General features: G+C 34.6%; 1 long non-coding RNA gene across 1 annotated transcript; it reads left to right on the top strand.

Moving 5' to 3' along the window:
* Positions 1–5,113: 5,113 nt before the first annotated feature.
* Positions 5,114–16,858, top strand: LOC104649227 (uncharacterized). The gene is made up of 3 exons (XR_743197.4): positions 5,114–5,403; positions 16,219–16,285; positions 16,583–16,858. It is a non-coding gene; the product is annotated as an uncharacterized lncRNA (long non-coding RNA).
* The last annotated feature ends 337 nt before the right edge of the window (positions 16,859–17,195 follow it).

The raw sequence follows: 17,195 nt of genomic DNA, 5'->3' as shown, positions 1-17,195 counted from the left end.
GGTCAAAATCGGACCAGTAGTCAATAAAGTCTTGAGCTTTTGGAAACTAACCTCACATTCATCAGACCACTGAAAAGTCACCTCCTTCTGTGTCAATCTAGTTAATGGAGATGCAATGGATGAGAAACCCTCAACAAACCGTCGATAATAACCTGCAAGACCCAAGAAACTTCGAATCTCAGTAACTGAAGCAGGTCTGACCCAATCTCTAACCGCCTCAATCTTCTTAGGATCCACCATGATACCCTCCTTGGACACTACATGTCCCAAGAATGCTACCGAACTAAGCCAAAACTCACACTTTGAAAACTTTGCATAAAGCTTCTTCTCCTTTAGAATCCCAAGAACAATCCTCAAATGATTCTCATGTTCCTCCTTAGTGCGTGAGTATATCAATATATCATCTATGAAGACAATAACAAAGGAATCTAAATACGGTCTGAACACTCCATTCATCAAGTCCATAAAAGCTGCTGGGGCATTAGTCAATCCGAAAGACATCACCAAAAACTCGTAATGACCAGAACGTGTCCGAAAAGCAGTCTTAGGGATATCCTCCGCCCTAACCTTCAGCTGATGGTAGCAAGATCTCAAGTCAATTTTGGAGAAAACTGAAGCACCCTGCAACTGATCAAATAAATCATCAATACGAGGTATCAGATACTTATTTCTGATGGTTACCTTGTTCAACTGCCGATAGTCAATACACATACGCATAGATCCATCTTTCTTCTTCACAAATGACACTGGAGCACCCCAAGGAGATACACTTGGTCTAATAAAACCTTTGCTCAACAAGTCCTGCAACTGCTCCTTCAACTCTTTCAATTCAGTCGGTGCCATTCGATAAGGAGGAATGGAAATAGGTCGAGTGCCTGGCTCCACATTAGTACAAAAATCAATATCACGATCTGGTGGAAGACCTAGCAAATCGGTCGGAAATACTTCTGAAAATTCAGTCACTACTGGAATAGACTCAAGCATAGGAGTCTCAATACTAGTATCTCGAATGTGGGCCAAGTACGCCAAACATCCTATCTGTACCAACTGACGAGCCTTATGGAATGATATCATACCCTTAGAAGGATGACTAAGAGTACATCTCCATTCTACTATAGGAATTCTAGGCATAGCTAAAGTGATGGTCTTGGCATGACAATTTAAAATTGCGTGGTAAGAAGATAACCAATCCATACCAAGAATCACATCAAAATCTATCATATCTAAGACCTTTAGATATGCATGAGTGTCATACCCCATCAAAGTAACAGTACATAAACGATACACCCGATCTACTCCCCGACAAGGGTAGAAACGCGTATCGGCAAATCAAGAGACTCACACAATATATCCAGACTAGGAGCAAAATATGTGGAAACATAAGAATAAGTAGAGCCTGGATCAAATAATACAGTAGCTGGTCGATGACAAACCAGAATAATACCTGTGATAACAACATCTGAGGCTTCAGCCTCTGGCCTACCTGGAAAAGCATAACAGTGAGAACGACCTCCATCAGATTGTGAACCTCCACGACCACCACCTCGACCAGAAGGAGAACCACCTCTACCTGAATGAGAACCAGCTCTACCATTCTGTGCACCACCCCTAGCTGGATGTTGTGCAGCCCTGGAAGTCGAAGCCTGAGAACCCTGATGTAAGCCACCACGTCTGGTCCTAGGGCAGTCTCTCACGAAGTGTTCCATATCACCACACTCAAAGCAGCCCCTACGAGACGCAGGATGATGAGAGGAACTTGAATGACCAGAATGCCCTCCGCAAACTACAGGTCTAGAAGATGAACCCTGCGAAGTATGCACCGAGCTCGAAGAGTTATGCCCAGCGTAACCAGCCTCAGACGCTGGTATAGCAGCATGAATGGGTCTGCTGGACTGAGGGTGATAGCCTCTGCCCAAGTAACCCCGACTCCTAGGCGGAGCACCACCATAATCACCTGAATAACGAGTCCTCTTGCCCTCTCGCTGCTCAAATCCCTCACGCCGAATCATCTCCAACTCCTTAGCAGCATCTACCACTTTCTGGAATGGAACCCCAGAAGCATTAACCTGAGAAACTCCTAGACGGATCGGAATAATCAGCCCCTTAACAAACCTTCTCACTCTCTCAGCCTCTGTGGGAAGTATCATCGAAGCAAAACTAGCCAAGGCATGAAATTTACCCTCATACTCTGCAACTGACATACCATTTTGGTGCAAACCCTCAAACTCGGCCCTCTTGAGCTCCCTCTCACTGCGTGGAACAAATTTGGATAGGAATACCTGAGTAAACTGAGTCCAGGATAGTGGATGGGATCCAGCTGGCCTACTACTAATATAATCCCTCCACCACTGCTTAGCAGAGCCGGTCATCTGAAACGCTGTGTAGTCAACTCCATGAGACTCCACTAATCCAAGATTATGCAACCTCTCATGACAACTAACTATAAACTCATATGCATCCTCAGGTAGGTCACCAGTATAAGTAGGAGGATTCATTAGTCTGAACCTCCCAAACATCTTTTGCTCATCAATAGTCATAGAAGGCTTGTTCACCAAATGTGATGTCATATTTGGAAACTCCATACTATCCAAACTAGGAGCTACAGCGGCAGCTGCCTGAGTCCTGGGAGTCAGAGAATCTGGAGCAAATACCAGATCTAGAGTTTGACCTCCAATACGGGTCTCTGAGCCATCAGAAGTGACAGGAAGAGCTCCTGCTTGGGCCATCCCCTCTAGGATTCCTAACATACGAGCCAAGGTATCTTGAAGCACTTGGGGGACAATAGTACTGGTGGAGCCTGAGATGGCCCATCCCCCTCGACACGATCTTGCACATCCCCATGAATAACCTCTGCATCAGGAGGTACGGTCCTATCACGAACCTGGGTAGCTATTGGTACTTGACCATCCACAGGTGCTGCAACACGGCCCCTACCCCGACCTCGAGCTCGTCCCCTACCTCTACCTCGGATAGTGTTCCCAGAAGCAGGCGCAGGAATAGGATCCTGACCACCACTTGCCGATGTACGATTCCTCGCCATCTGAGAGAGAATGAGATATCAAGATTAGAATTTCTACAAGGTCAAGTGTGCACGATAATGAATAAAAGAACAGAATATTTCCTAAATGTCCTATAGCCTGTCGAAGATAGGTATGGACGTCTTCATACCGATCCGTAAGACTCTACTAGACATTGCTCTTGTACTATTGAGACCGATGAACCTAGGGCTCTGATACCAAATTTGTTACGACCCAAATTTGCAAGTCTTGATTGCACCTATGTTCCCAACCAATAGGTAATCCAACCCAACATATTAACCCAACTAAACCAATAAATGAGTAAAAGGCTAACACTTAGCAAGAATCTCCAACATTGAGTTCCTTATAAGTACGAAATGCGGAAGCTAAAACATATCACCCCAAGAATTGGTGTCTTAAGTACAAGAGCTTCTAAAATTCGATGCAAGTCTGAAACTAAATGACAAATCTAACATAAGGAATATCCTATCTGAATACTAATAACAGAATGAATAAAAGATAGAGGGAGGTGTGGGCCACGGAACAGCCAAGAAGCTCACCACAACTCCAAGAACTCCAAGCTCGGACTCAATTTTCTCCACGAGATGTGCTCCTACTCGGAATCAAATCTGCACCACAAAGAGTGCAACAAGTATAGTATGAGTACGAAACCACGTGTACCCAGTATGTCGCATTGACCGACAACGAAGAAGTAGTGACGGGAGTTATATAAGAAAATAAATTCTTAGATTATACTAGTATATATATATATATATATATTACACTTACTATTTAAGTTTCATCAATAAAGGAAATCAACACTAAGTATTTTCCAAACACCAAAGGAAACATATTATCATCAAGAATGAATGATGGGATGAAATGCAATGCAATATGATACCATTTAATGATATGTCTCAGAATACCCAGTACTCACTCAACCGTATATACATGATACTCCTCGGAAATACATCGAGAGTTCATGACCCATGGGGGACTCGCAAGGTCCGTATACCGACACGGACGATCTCCACGTGTCTGTGCGGATGATCTCAACACACCATCATAATATCAAATAAATTCCGCACGGACGGTCTCCACGTGCCCAAATTACAATCTTAACATCTCACCATACTCAATCTCATGTCAATGCATGTATACAATATTATATCAATATAAGGGGATAATGATGCATCTCACTCAATCAGTATCAACATAATACATAACCACCTCAATTATCACAATTATACGGGTGTAATAAAGAAAACACAATCACATCAAAATTTCATGTTAATAATATATCAGCTAATGCCCATATGCTTTGGCAAATTCTCAAATTACAATCCACATTCCATAGTAGTAACTTTCCATTTTATAACACCAGTACTTGTACCAATGCCCGTCACACCATTGATACGAGACCCCATCTTTCGCCCTTACCCCTTTGTCTATTTTTATTTTTTAATCTTTAATTAGGAAAATGTCCTTCAACAAGTCTAAAAGTCTTAACATACATCGAACGTAGAACACGCGTCACAATCCTCAAGATTTTTCCTTTCCTTTCCGCAAGGCTTCAGAACATTCACGATCTACCAATTATGCAATATTCGTAAGTAAAAAAGTTTGTAGATATTCAAATTATAGTATGTCTATCATAGACCCTAAAACTCACTCATATTTCTAATCAAGCTTCAAATCTTGATATAATGTGTATGCCAAATTATCATACTTGTTAAATTTCAAGCCAAGAATTTAACCTTAAGCTCTCCAAATACCCTAGAATTCAATGTTAGATCTATAATATACACCTAATAATTAATTACCTATCTCAATATATTAAATTGAATTTGCAATGTGACCAAACTATTCTATTTTATTTTATTTTCACAACTAAAAATGTAATCGCTGGTCACAAACTGTGACCGCCTAAACCCAAAAGTTTCCCCCTCCATTAATACACATTAATATGATCTTTAAATGATTCCCTGCAACTCTCTACCTACAAATACCTATACTACTAATATTATCAAGAAACAACAAACTAAATGATTCCCTGCCACTCGTTTTATTTTGTTCCCTGTAACTATTCCAATCAACTTTTCCTATCCACTAAGGATAATATTAATAAATAGGCAATCCATCTGCACTGCATAACTATGGCCATTAAAATTTCATATTAACGAGTAAAAATTCAATTTCAACCACGGAAAAGTTAAACAATAATATTCTCGCACTACTCTAATTCAAAACCTCATAACCCATCAAAGTAATAATAAACCGTTGACATAATATCATTATGATCCATAAAAATATCAAGAAAATTTTTCCAATTTGCCTCCTACCTGAAGATCTTGTTGTCCCTCACGTTCTGCACTCACCGCCACAGGTAGTTTCTAACCTTTATCTCCTTTTCTAAAATAACCTTCTAATCTATTTTTTTTTTGTATAAGTCAAATTTTAAGAAGTATTTATACATATGCCCCATTAACTATTACTATGTTAATTATTTAATAAATTCTCATCAACTAGATACTCGTAGTTATCGAATAATTTAAAAATACCCCTTTAAGTATTCAAAAGGAATCAAAATAGTCCTAGTTTTCAAAACGACTAGTGGATCGTTACATTAACAAACTTAATGGCGTGAAACAAAATCGATTTTCAAGTAAGTTCAATGAAAATTCTCTCACAAAGCTTTACTACTTTTAAAACAAATTGCTGTAAAGTAAAATTATCTTTCAAAAAAGTTTAACTTAATTGTCCAAATCAATATTTTTTCCCAGTTTTACCAGGTTCATGTCAAACGCCTATTTACTTTATTACCTACTACTAGCTCATTTCATCCACTTATTTAAATGTATAAAAAGTAATTTAATTTTAAATTCTCATTAGCTTTTTTATGAGATATTTTTTTAGGTACAAAGATATACACAAGCTATAAATTTCAAAAAACCTTAAATTTATATCCCGCTAAAATACCACACATTCCCTCCAATTTATATTTGGTGTTTTTACTTTATTATTTTGGTTTAAAATACGTGGTATATTATGCAATAAAAATATAAATTATCTTTTGCAAACTTGTAACAATTTCCATAAGTGATTTCTTATGTAATCAAGAAAATATATTAAATAGATTCTATTTAGTTAATAACAAGTTCATAAAAATAGTTCTTATTTCCTAATCGTAAGTATATTTCTTAACATAGTTTTTGTATTAATTGTTTATCTTATTATGGATAATTATATTAAATTAGTACTTGTTAATTTATAAAATTATGTTAAAATTAATTTAAAATATTCTCATCTTACTCTTATAATTTTTATTTTTTCAAATAAAAAAATATAAATAAGTCACAAATAAATAATAGTTTAAAAGAGTAAATCAAAATAATTGTTGTTCCGATTTATGACTTTTTTTAAAGAACAAGGGGATGATTTTTAAATGAAAAAAACATATTTTATTTATTACGACAATTTGTTTGCACTTTTCCAATGTATACACCAAAACAATTAATTAAGTGTTTTTTCTTTTCACTGCTAATTCTGATTCTCCCATCTCTAAGCAAAGCAGCCACACAAAACATAGTCATTAAATAAAGTTGAAGTGGACTTTTTAAACCTACAAGCCTCAACGTAAAATGCTGTGTTTTGTGCCCTATTTTTGTTATTCCCTCTTTCAATATTACTCTTGTTCGAAAAGTTTCATACATCACAAATAATAAATAATAGAGTAATATTATAATATGATTTTTGATTTTATTAAATTTAATATTTGAAAAAGATGTTAGATGACTATTATATTTTCTCTGTTTCTAATTATTTGTGTATTTTATTAAATTAAGAAAAAATATTTCTTAGTTTATTATCTCTTCAATTTTTTATTTTAAAAAATGACAATTTTTTTGACAATCTTAAGTTTTAATTTATCCACTTCATAAGTAAAAGGGGCAAAATGGTAAACTCACAATGTTAATTATATATATTTTTAATAAATATGTTAGTTCAAAAGTGAATAACTAATTAAAAACAAAGAAAGTATTTAATGATAATAATATAATAGAAATAAAAATAAATAATTTCTTAATTTTTTAAATTTAGACTAATATTATTGGACAATTATATTTAGTATTGTAAAAAGTTATTGTTGGGGCAGAGAATATAATATTTTCTTTCTTTAATAATAGTTGCTTACTCCCTCTCCCTCTGTTTACCTTTTAATTTTCCTTTTTTTACTTGTTCCTTTTTACAAAAATATAATATTTTCTTTCTTTAACAATAGTTGCTACTCCCTCTGTTTATCATTTAATTTTCTTTTTTTACTTGTTCCTTTTTACATGTTTATTTTAACAAATTAAAAAATTATAAATATTTTTATCTAGTATATATTCAATTAATTATTTTAAAAAAAATTCAATTTTATAAAAAATTTAAAGTTTTAATTTATTCACTGTATTTTATTCTTGAGATTATTATACCTTGTGTTTCAGAGCAAATGATTCTTAATTATTTATTTTTAATATTATTTCTTAAGATTCAAAATTCTATGATAATATTTTTTTCTCAAATTAATAAACAAATAAAAGAATGAATACGGAAAAACAATTCTTGAAAACCAGTACTGAAAACTACTAAATCAAAATCTGAAAAACCAGAAAATAACGTCACAAAGTAAAGATGAAAACTATCTTATTCACTTTTCGCCTGACTTTACTATGCATGCTTGTTCCCTTTATTTTAATTAAAAAAAAACCCAGATATTATAGTGCAATCTCATAAAACTATTTGAAATTGTTATAAGAAATAAACAGTATACTGTAAAAGAATATAGATCAAAGATATGTAGAATAGAATTAGAGATGTCATTATTCAAATGTCTTTTAAGTGTATATTATAATGGATATAAGCAGTTCACATACATTAAGTAAATGAACAATTCAAATTTTAATGAATTTACAACACTTTTTTAAGATATAATTCATATATAATATGCTTCGTTAAAATCTTAATAGAAAAACGAAAATCTAAGCGAGAAAAAAAGAGTACAATCATATTATAATATGTACTGAATGTTGCCTTATTAAAAATCTATTAAGAAAATCCAATTGAGACAAGACATGATTAAGGAAAAGAGTACAATGTGTATTTCATCATATGATGAAAACTTTATTTGATATCCTAGAGATAATGTATTCCAATGTTATATCATAACTTCTCAAATATTGACATGACAATGCCTTAGTGTATAAATCTGCAAGATTGTAATTTGAACTGGTCTGTTGAATTTCTATTTCACAATTTTTTTTTATGATCATGTATGAAAAAGAATTTAGGTGAAATATGTTTTGTCTGGTCTATTTTGATGTATCATTCTTCAATCAAGTTATACTGTCACGATACAGAGTACACCTAGATGTGACATGACAAATAACATCCTAAGATGTCCTAAATATGTCACTTGACATAAACATGACGTGGTAAAAAACAATTCAAGAGATATAATCAATATAAATCTCAAATCATAAGATGACATAATTGATACCAACAAATAAGAAAATCATAAGATGACATAATTGATACCAACAAATAACAAATACGCGGACCACTAATAAGTGTGATATAAGACTTTCTAACACTGTATGAGTCATTGTGACGTAACTCATATACAATGCACCATGTACAAGTTTGAAATTCAAATGACTATAAAAGCAAATAAAGTATCCATGACTGCCCTCGGACCATGATGACTCACCAATCCAAGCAATCAAGCAGAGCAACCCTGATAAGCACGTTTGGGGCGGGGGGAGCATCACACCATATATTATAAGATAATATAGACACAAATATATATTAGTACGGTGAATGTACTAAGTATGGAGAAAATGCACAAAATGTAAGCATGATGATTCCATGACCAAGTTAACATAATAAAAGCCCTATGAGAGAGAAAATCATAAATCACGAGTAAGGTCAATGCATACTTGAAAATCCTAAAGAAATGCTTTCATTAGATTTTTAAGAAAACATAGTTCATTTGTGGATATTTACATGTAACTGACAATAATACCATATGATCTATAACATGAAATTTGATATTGACCATCACACCAAATGAGAACCTACATGTCATGGTAGAACTCTGTTTCATTAATTATTGCTGTAGTAGATCCACTAGTTATGTCATTTCAAACAATTCTACAAGGCACATAGTTAAGGAGAAGGAGAATTCTTCTAGACACTCGACCACTACTAAAGATAGAGACTACACCTCGAAGTCCTCTCAATTCTAAGTAAATCCCAAAGAAAAAAGACATAGCCGTAATCGTATCAAAATAATTGGAAAGACAACAATAAAAAGAATCAATCCAATCATAAGTTCATAATAAAGTAACTCATTTTAAAATCATGATTTCATAAACTTGTTCATAAGTCACTTTGCTTTGAAGTATCTAAATCATGATCTCTTTCATATGTGATAAACCTTTCACAAATCATTAACACTTTATCTTAAAAGAATTGTTTAGTCCTACGTCATCATTTTCAAAAAACATGATCATAATTCATAAATTCATAACCTATCATTCATATCAATAAAATAGGTATAGGCATAGGGACGTGTTTATGTGAAATCAATGAAAACTCATGTAATTGTATCAAATCGTGCATAATAAGATTGAAGATAAGTAATTGAATCACAATAAAATTGAATTAATGAAGAATCACATAAAACTCTAAGAGAACTAGGTGAAATTGAATTGAAGATTTGAGTTTTCTTTTGGAACCCAATCGACGAAAGAGATTCACTGGTGAATTCCGACATACCTTAGAAATAAAAACCCAAAAGAAATGGAGAAGAAAATATTGAAGTTCTTGAAACCCTAATTTTCTTCCTTGGAGCTTGAAAGAGAATTGGACAAGAAATTCTTTGAGATAATTTGTGAATTTGATTAAATGGGACACAATGATTTAGGTGTTAAAGAGTAAAAATATTTGTAGGGCCAAAACGACATAGCTTAGGAGTTAATTAGGCAGGAGAATATCAAAACACCTTTAATACAAATCTGTCGGACAGGGTATACGGTTGGACCTACGGTCCGTAAGACTTTCTACAGACCATCCTGGTCAACTGTAGAAATCGTCACTAAAACTCAACATTTTTTTGAGTTCCACGAAACCCTTCTTATGGTCCGTGGAACTTTATACGGTCTATAGGACCAACCCCCAAAACCTAAGTTTGTGCCCAAAATATCACTAAGTTTGCATCACTTCTACAAATCGATTCTATGGTCTGTAACATGAATTTGTACGATTCATTGTGTTCATCCATAGACCATCATCAATGACTTGAAATTTTCCAAAAACTCAAATTGGTTCTTAGGAATTCCTTTTTGCGACTAATAGAACTTTCTATATTAGTAGGTCAACTCGTAGAACTCGCTTCAACAAAAATTTTTGTTACTTTCCTTCCAATTCGACTTTTCAATTTCTGAGGTGTTACAATATCTTCCTCTTGAAAACACTCGTCCTCGAATTAGACTCAGAGAGCATGAATATAGTATAGAGAGAGATCTTACAACCCAAATGCATGCATATCACATAAAATGTACATAAACAAGAAGAAATCACTCCAACCTTAATCATGACATCAAAAATCAAGTTTCATGAACATGCATGCATATGGGAAGATGAAATGACTAAAATGCATAATTCGAATGAATTAACCGTGAGGAACTAATACCTTAATCTAGAATAGAAGTAGAGAGAAATAGATAAGTATACTTGGACATCATATCGACTTTGATTTTTCAAGTTGCACCATCAATTAATTAATTTCTCCCAAAAAAATTCACGAAAGCAACTTCTTTATTTCTCAACTTTGGAACTTGATGTTCCAAATTTCAATCGGAACCTCTTCATATGATAGACTTTCCTTAATTCCAAGAATTTCCAATGGCACTATGATTGTCAAATTTCCAACACACTTCTTCTACAATGTGATATGCAATATCGGATGTAGTGATACTAACTCGGTAGGTAACTATAACTCATAGGCAACTTTTCTAACACGCCTCAAAAATCTGATATGAGCCCATATATCAGGGACTAAACTTTGCTTTCTCTCTAGATCTCATCACATCCTTCATGGGTGAGTTTTCAAGTAAACTCAATCATCAACATCAAACTATTTTCTTCTAAAATCGGCGTAAAATTGTTGTCGACTTTGAGTCATATTCAACCTTTCTTGAATAATTTGAACCTTTTTCATAGATATATTAACTGAGACCCTAACAAAACGACCTGATCAGCCTTGAACCAACCAATATAAGACCTACACCTCCTACCATAGAGATCATCAAATGGATCCATTTGGATAATTGACTAATAATTATGATAACAATTATTATTATTAAAAGCAAACTCAATCAAAGAAAATAATCATCGATTACCCTTCGGGTCAATCACACAAGCTCTTAACATATTATCCTAAGTCTGAATAGTAAGTTTTATTTCTTCATCAGTTTGACCATGAAAAGTTGTGCTAAACTTCACTTGAGTACCAAGACCCTTTCAGAAAGACCTCTAAAATTGAGACGCAAATTGAGTACCACGATCAAAGATAATGTATTAAGGCAGTCCATGCAATCTTACCATTTCCTAAATAAAATTCTTCGCATAATATTCAATAGAGAATTAAGTCTTCACTTTAAAAAAATGAGCTGACTTTATCATTCAGTTCACAATAATCCAAATTAAGTCAAACCAACGATGAGTACGAGGTAAACTCGTAACGAAGTCCATATTCAAATCTTCCCACATCCAAGTAGAAATGTTAATATCTTGATTCAAACCACCCAATTTATAATGATAAAATTTCACTTGCTGATAATTAGGACACTTAGACTTATATTCTTCAATATCCTTCTTCATCCCATTTAACCAATAGACCTCTCGCACATCACAGTACATCTTTGTTGCTCATGGGTGAATAGAATAGCAAGAACTTTGACCTTTCACAAGAATTTAATTCCTCAAATCCTCAACATTTGGAGAACATAATCGACCTTAGTATCGAAGGGCACCATCCTCTCCTTGAGAAAAAGCTTTAATGATTTTTTTCGGAAACCAACATCTTCAAATCAACCATAACTGGATCAAGGTCTTGCTTAGCCTTCACATCCGACATGAGACACGATTCCAAACCTATTTTTACAACATACCACCCTTAATAAAATCGACCAAGCGACCACCCAATCAGGACAATGTATGAACATTGCGAACCAACTCGTTCTTACCATATTGAACATGAGTAACACTTTCCATCGATAGTTGACTAGGAACATCTGCCACCAGATTTTATTACATAGATGACAAAGGATAGTCATGTTGTTATCTTTTAATCAATTCAAGCCATCTCTTTGGCAATGATTTAAGTCTTTTAGGGTGAACACATATTTCAAACTCTTGTGGTCGGTAAATACATCCATATGAACACCATAAAGGTAATGTTTTTGAATATTTTAAGCAAAAACCACCGCATCCAATTCAAAACCATGTGTTGGATAGTTCATTTCATGTACCTTCAGTTGCCTTGAAGCAGAAACAATGACTTTCCCATGTTGCATTAAGACACAACGAAGACTAATTCTTGAAGAATAAAAATATACCACAAAAACATTCGATTCTTTTGGTAAAAGGGCTGGAATCTATCCTACAACTCTTGGAAACTCTTCTCACAGAGTTGTGACTGTAGAAATTTCAACTTTTTGGATAAACATCGTCAAAGGAAAAGCAAAGAAGAAAATACTTTCACAAATTTCAATAGTAACCGACCAAACTCAAGAAACTACGTATGCATCTGAAGAAGACAAAGGTCTACACCAATACTTAAATTCCTTGGTCTTCTTAGGATCGACTTGTATACCTTCATCGGACAAAATATGCAAAGGAAAGCAACTAACCTCAATCAAACTCACATTTGCTAAACTTATCAAACAATTAACTATCCTTAATAATTTGAAACACAATTTTTAAATTTTAAATATTGCTCTTCCTCACTCCGAGAGTCAATCATACTACAAACTAAATGGTATCACCACAAATTTAGAGTGACCATACCTATTTTGGAAGCCATTTTTAGACTGTCACTTTTCTCTACCTTTCATTGGTGATAACCCGTCCGAAGTTCAATCTTCAAAAAGAGAATCCCACTTTAGATCGGTCAAGAAAATCATCAATCCAAATAATAGAATACTTACTTTTTCACTATAACCTTATTCAATTGTCAATAGTCAATGCATATACGAAGATAACCATACTTCTTTTGTACAAGCACCATCGGAGCACCCCATGCCTGAGAGTACACGGATGAAACCCTTAGCCAAAAAATCCTTCAATTGATCCTTTAACTCTTTAAGTTCTACCAGATTCATTTGGTAAGAAGGAATAGATATAGGTTGTGTATTTGGAGTAGGTCAATACTGAAGTCTATTTTTCTTTAGGAGGGAATACCAGGACAATCATTAAGAAATATCTCTAGAAACTCATTTACGATCAAAATTGACTCAAGAGTAGGGGGGTTCAGAACTCGTATCCCTAACGCAAACAAGATGATAAGTACAACTCTTTGAAATTATTTTTCTATACTTTAGGTACGATATAAACTAAAACTTAGGCGTTGAATTTCCCACTTTTCCATTCTAAGATAGGTTTGTTTGGAACCTGATATATAACCAATCGGGTCTTACAATCTATGAAAGCATAAAAAGAATGAAGCAAATTTGTCCCAAGAATAACATCAAAATCTAACATATCAATCTCTACCAAATCAACATAGATGCCTCTATGAGAAACCGAAACAAGATATTTTTCATAAATTTGTTTAGAAATAGTAGAATCACTAATTGGTATAGAGATTGAAAATGGTTAGAAAAGAACTTGAGGACCACATAAGGAGTCACAAAAGAAAATTTAACACCCGAATCAAGTAACACATATATATTGTGATGAAACATTTTCAACAGACCAATCACAACATCTAGAGAACCCTCATGATCCTATCAAATTTGAAGTGCATAAAAACATATTTTGAGGAGGAGAACCCAAACCAAAACCACTAGGCTAAGCTTGCCTACCATCATTTTTCTTAGTGAGAAAAGGTCACTCTCTCACCTTGTGACCACTCTTCCCACAACCATATCAAACATTTGTATTGGATTAGAACTTTCCCGAATGACTCTTTCCATACTTGTGGAAAGCTTGAATAGATGGTCCACAACCACCGTCTCATTCAGACCTAGGGTTGGACTCCCTATCTTTGTTGAACTTTGATTTTGAAAAACGTGAAGAACCTTGACTAGATAAATTTTTCCGTAATTGAGGATGTCTATGTCCATCTGACTTAGAATTAGAAACGTCACCATAATCAATCCTTCACCCATTAGACTCCCAAGATTTGTTTTTTAGATTTTCCTCTTCAATCTATTGGGTATGTATCATCAAACGAGAGATATCCATCTTCCTAATAAATACCTCGAAAAGCAGACCTAGAAAAAATTTGCAGAAACTTACCTAAACTAGTTAGCCACGATAGGGTTGATAGGGTCCACAATCCGTTGACTTGCCCATGGTGTAGAGTTAAAATCCACCAGGCCCAAACGTCAGACCACAAGACCCTTCACGGGCCGTTGTCTTGAAGACAGATCATGGCATCGTCCATAGTGCCTTAAACAGTATCCCTATAAAGCCTAGCCCTCATACCCTCTCATAAAAGTAAGGACCACTGGGGACCTTCACGCTCTGTAGTACTGAAGACAGGTCATGGTAGAATCCATAGAAGTTGAGGAAGTAGCCTCCCCTAGACAACCCCTTAACATCCTACACCTAAGTGAGGACCACGAGGACCTTCCTAGTGACAGGTCATGGGAACGTCAGTGAATTCTAACCATTGGGCCTCCCAAACATGGGCCTCCTGATCTCAGCCCAAGTGGTCCTTTACATGGGCCGTGGTAGTGGCTCGTGGACCAAGTCTTCAGAACCACAGGACCAAGTGAAGACCATGAGAGTCTTCACGGTCTGTGGTCCCTTTCATGGTCCGTGAAAGTGGTCGTATTATTATTTTAAGTCAGAGTCTTTGATCTTTTCCTATTTTGTAGGACTCCTAAACTACGTCGTTTTAATCCTAAACTACATGGTTTGGTTAGTTTTAGCCTAGAAACATTACTAGAACTTACCTAAGTCAGATGTTTCATAAAAACTAAGAAAATTAAAACCTAGAGAGAAGAAAGAGGCATAAAAACCTATTCAAGAACATAATAAGATTCCATCAATAATAAACCCAAAATCGAAAGATTTCTCCATGGAATCCGTCACCAGGTATGTGGGATTTCACTAGTGGATTCCTTTTTCTCAATAAGTCCCTATGAATTCAATCACATTCTTGATTATTTTATCATAACTAGACCTAGGAGTTCTATAACTTCAACACATTATCATGAGTTAGTTATTACATGTTTCAAATCATATTGTCATGTTATTACTTCATTTTTGCATGAATTTCAGAACCCTATTTATGTATTTCTTTAGGTCTTTTGATTTACACATGCGAGGTTATACATACCTCAGTCTTGAATATGTCATTATCAGCATATCAATGTGTATATATTCCAAGTTTACATGTTAGTTTTGAGATATCTAGTATATTACAACAACTCAGTCACAATGTGTTAGTCATTTAGTCTATTGGGAGCAGCATAATACTGAGTTTGACAACGATCAGTCACCCATATAGTCCTAGAAGTACGAGTCACGCAGGGTGTAAGTCCCCTATATAGATATCATTCTAGTGATCACACTATCATGCCTCTACACCTTTGGCCGAGTGTAGTGGGTCCTCTTGATGGGGCGTATACATCAGACTTTACATTTAGCTAATGTGGTTTTATATTGGTTATTAGTAGCTCTCGTAGTTAAGTTATACTCTATTGCATTGATCAAGTTACTATTCAATATTAGCATGTTATAACTTGGCCGTTACATTTAGTTTAGTTATGTTCAATATTTCCGTATCCTTATCATGTTCAGACTATGTTACTACTTTATTGCTTTGTGTAGTTATATGTTATTCCAGCTTTATGCTATCTCTCATACTCAATTACTTTCAAGTAATGACGCATACTCTATGCTATATCTTCTCCTGATATAGGTTCTGGTCCTCAACAGTCAGATCACACATAAGTTTGTACCCGATCTTCAACTCAGCAACATAAGTGGTGAGCCTCATTCTTCGAGTACTAGTGACATGCCTATTTTTATCACTTTTAGTCTTTAGTTTTCAGTTTTTCTAGATTTAGCTTGGGTATGTCCCAGAACATCTAGTCTGTTTAGAGGCTTATTTCAGACATAATTAGTTTCAGCTTTAGTTTTAGAGTTTTATTTCTCTTTTTATTCAAACTCTCAGCTTTATTGCTTTGTTAAGTTATATGTTATTTCAACTTTACTCTATCCCTCATTCTCAATACCTTTCAAGTACAAACACATACTTTCCACTAAATCTTCTCATGATGTAGGTTCAGATCCTCAATTGTCAGATCACGCATAGGTTGGTTCTGGATCTTCGGCTCAGCAACTAGTGACATGATTATTTTTATTACTTTTAGTCTTTCGTTTTCAGTTTTTCTAGATTTAGTTGGGGCATATCCCAACACTTCTAGTCGGTTTAGATGCTTATTTCAGGTATAGTTAGCTTTTACTTCAATTTTAGAGTGTGATTCTCTTTTATATTCTAACTCTGAACTTCATATATTAAGATTTAGTATATGGGTATTCCCCATCATTTCAAATTATCTCATGATCCTCACAATATTTATTGATTAAATTTACTTTAGTATGCTTATTATATACAGCAGGGTTAACTTAGGGTTACTTGTGATCCTAGGTCCGATATTCGTGCCCGGGGGTAGACTCGAGGTGTGACACTCTCTGACCACCAATTTAGACACACTAGGCACAAACTTACTCATCCTTGACCTAGAGTCAACAATAAAGGTAGTAGAAAATATTGTATATTAATTGAACTTCAATGCATACGATTTCACATTGATATTTCCTTGACGAATATTGATGATCTCAAGCATCTTCGCTTCCTCATTTAATAGGAAAGAAATGATCAAGTAAAGCCCC

This window comes from Solanum lycopersicum, chromosome 9 (assembly GCF_036512215.1).
Source record: "Solanum lycopersicum chromosome 9, SLM_r2.1".
Taxonomy (NCBI): domain Eukaryota; kingdom Viridiplantae; phylum Streptophyta; class Magnoliopsida; order Solanales; family Solanaceae; genus Solanum; species Solanum lycopersicum.
Note: the sequence above shows the minus strand (reverse complement) of the source record. Positions and strands in the feature narration are given on the sequence as shown.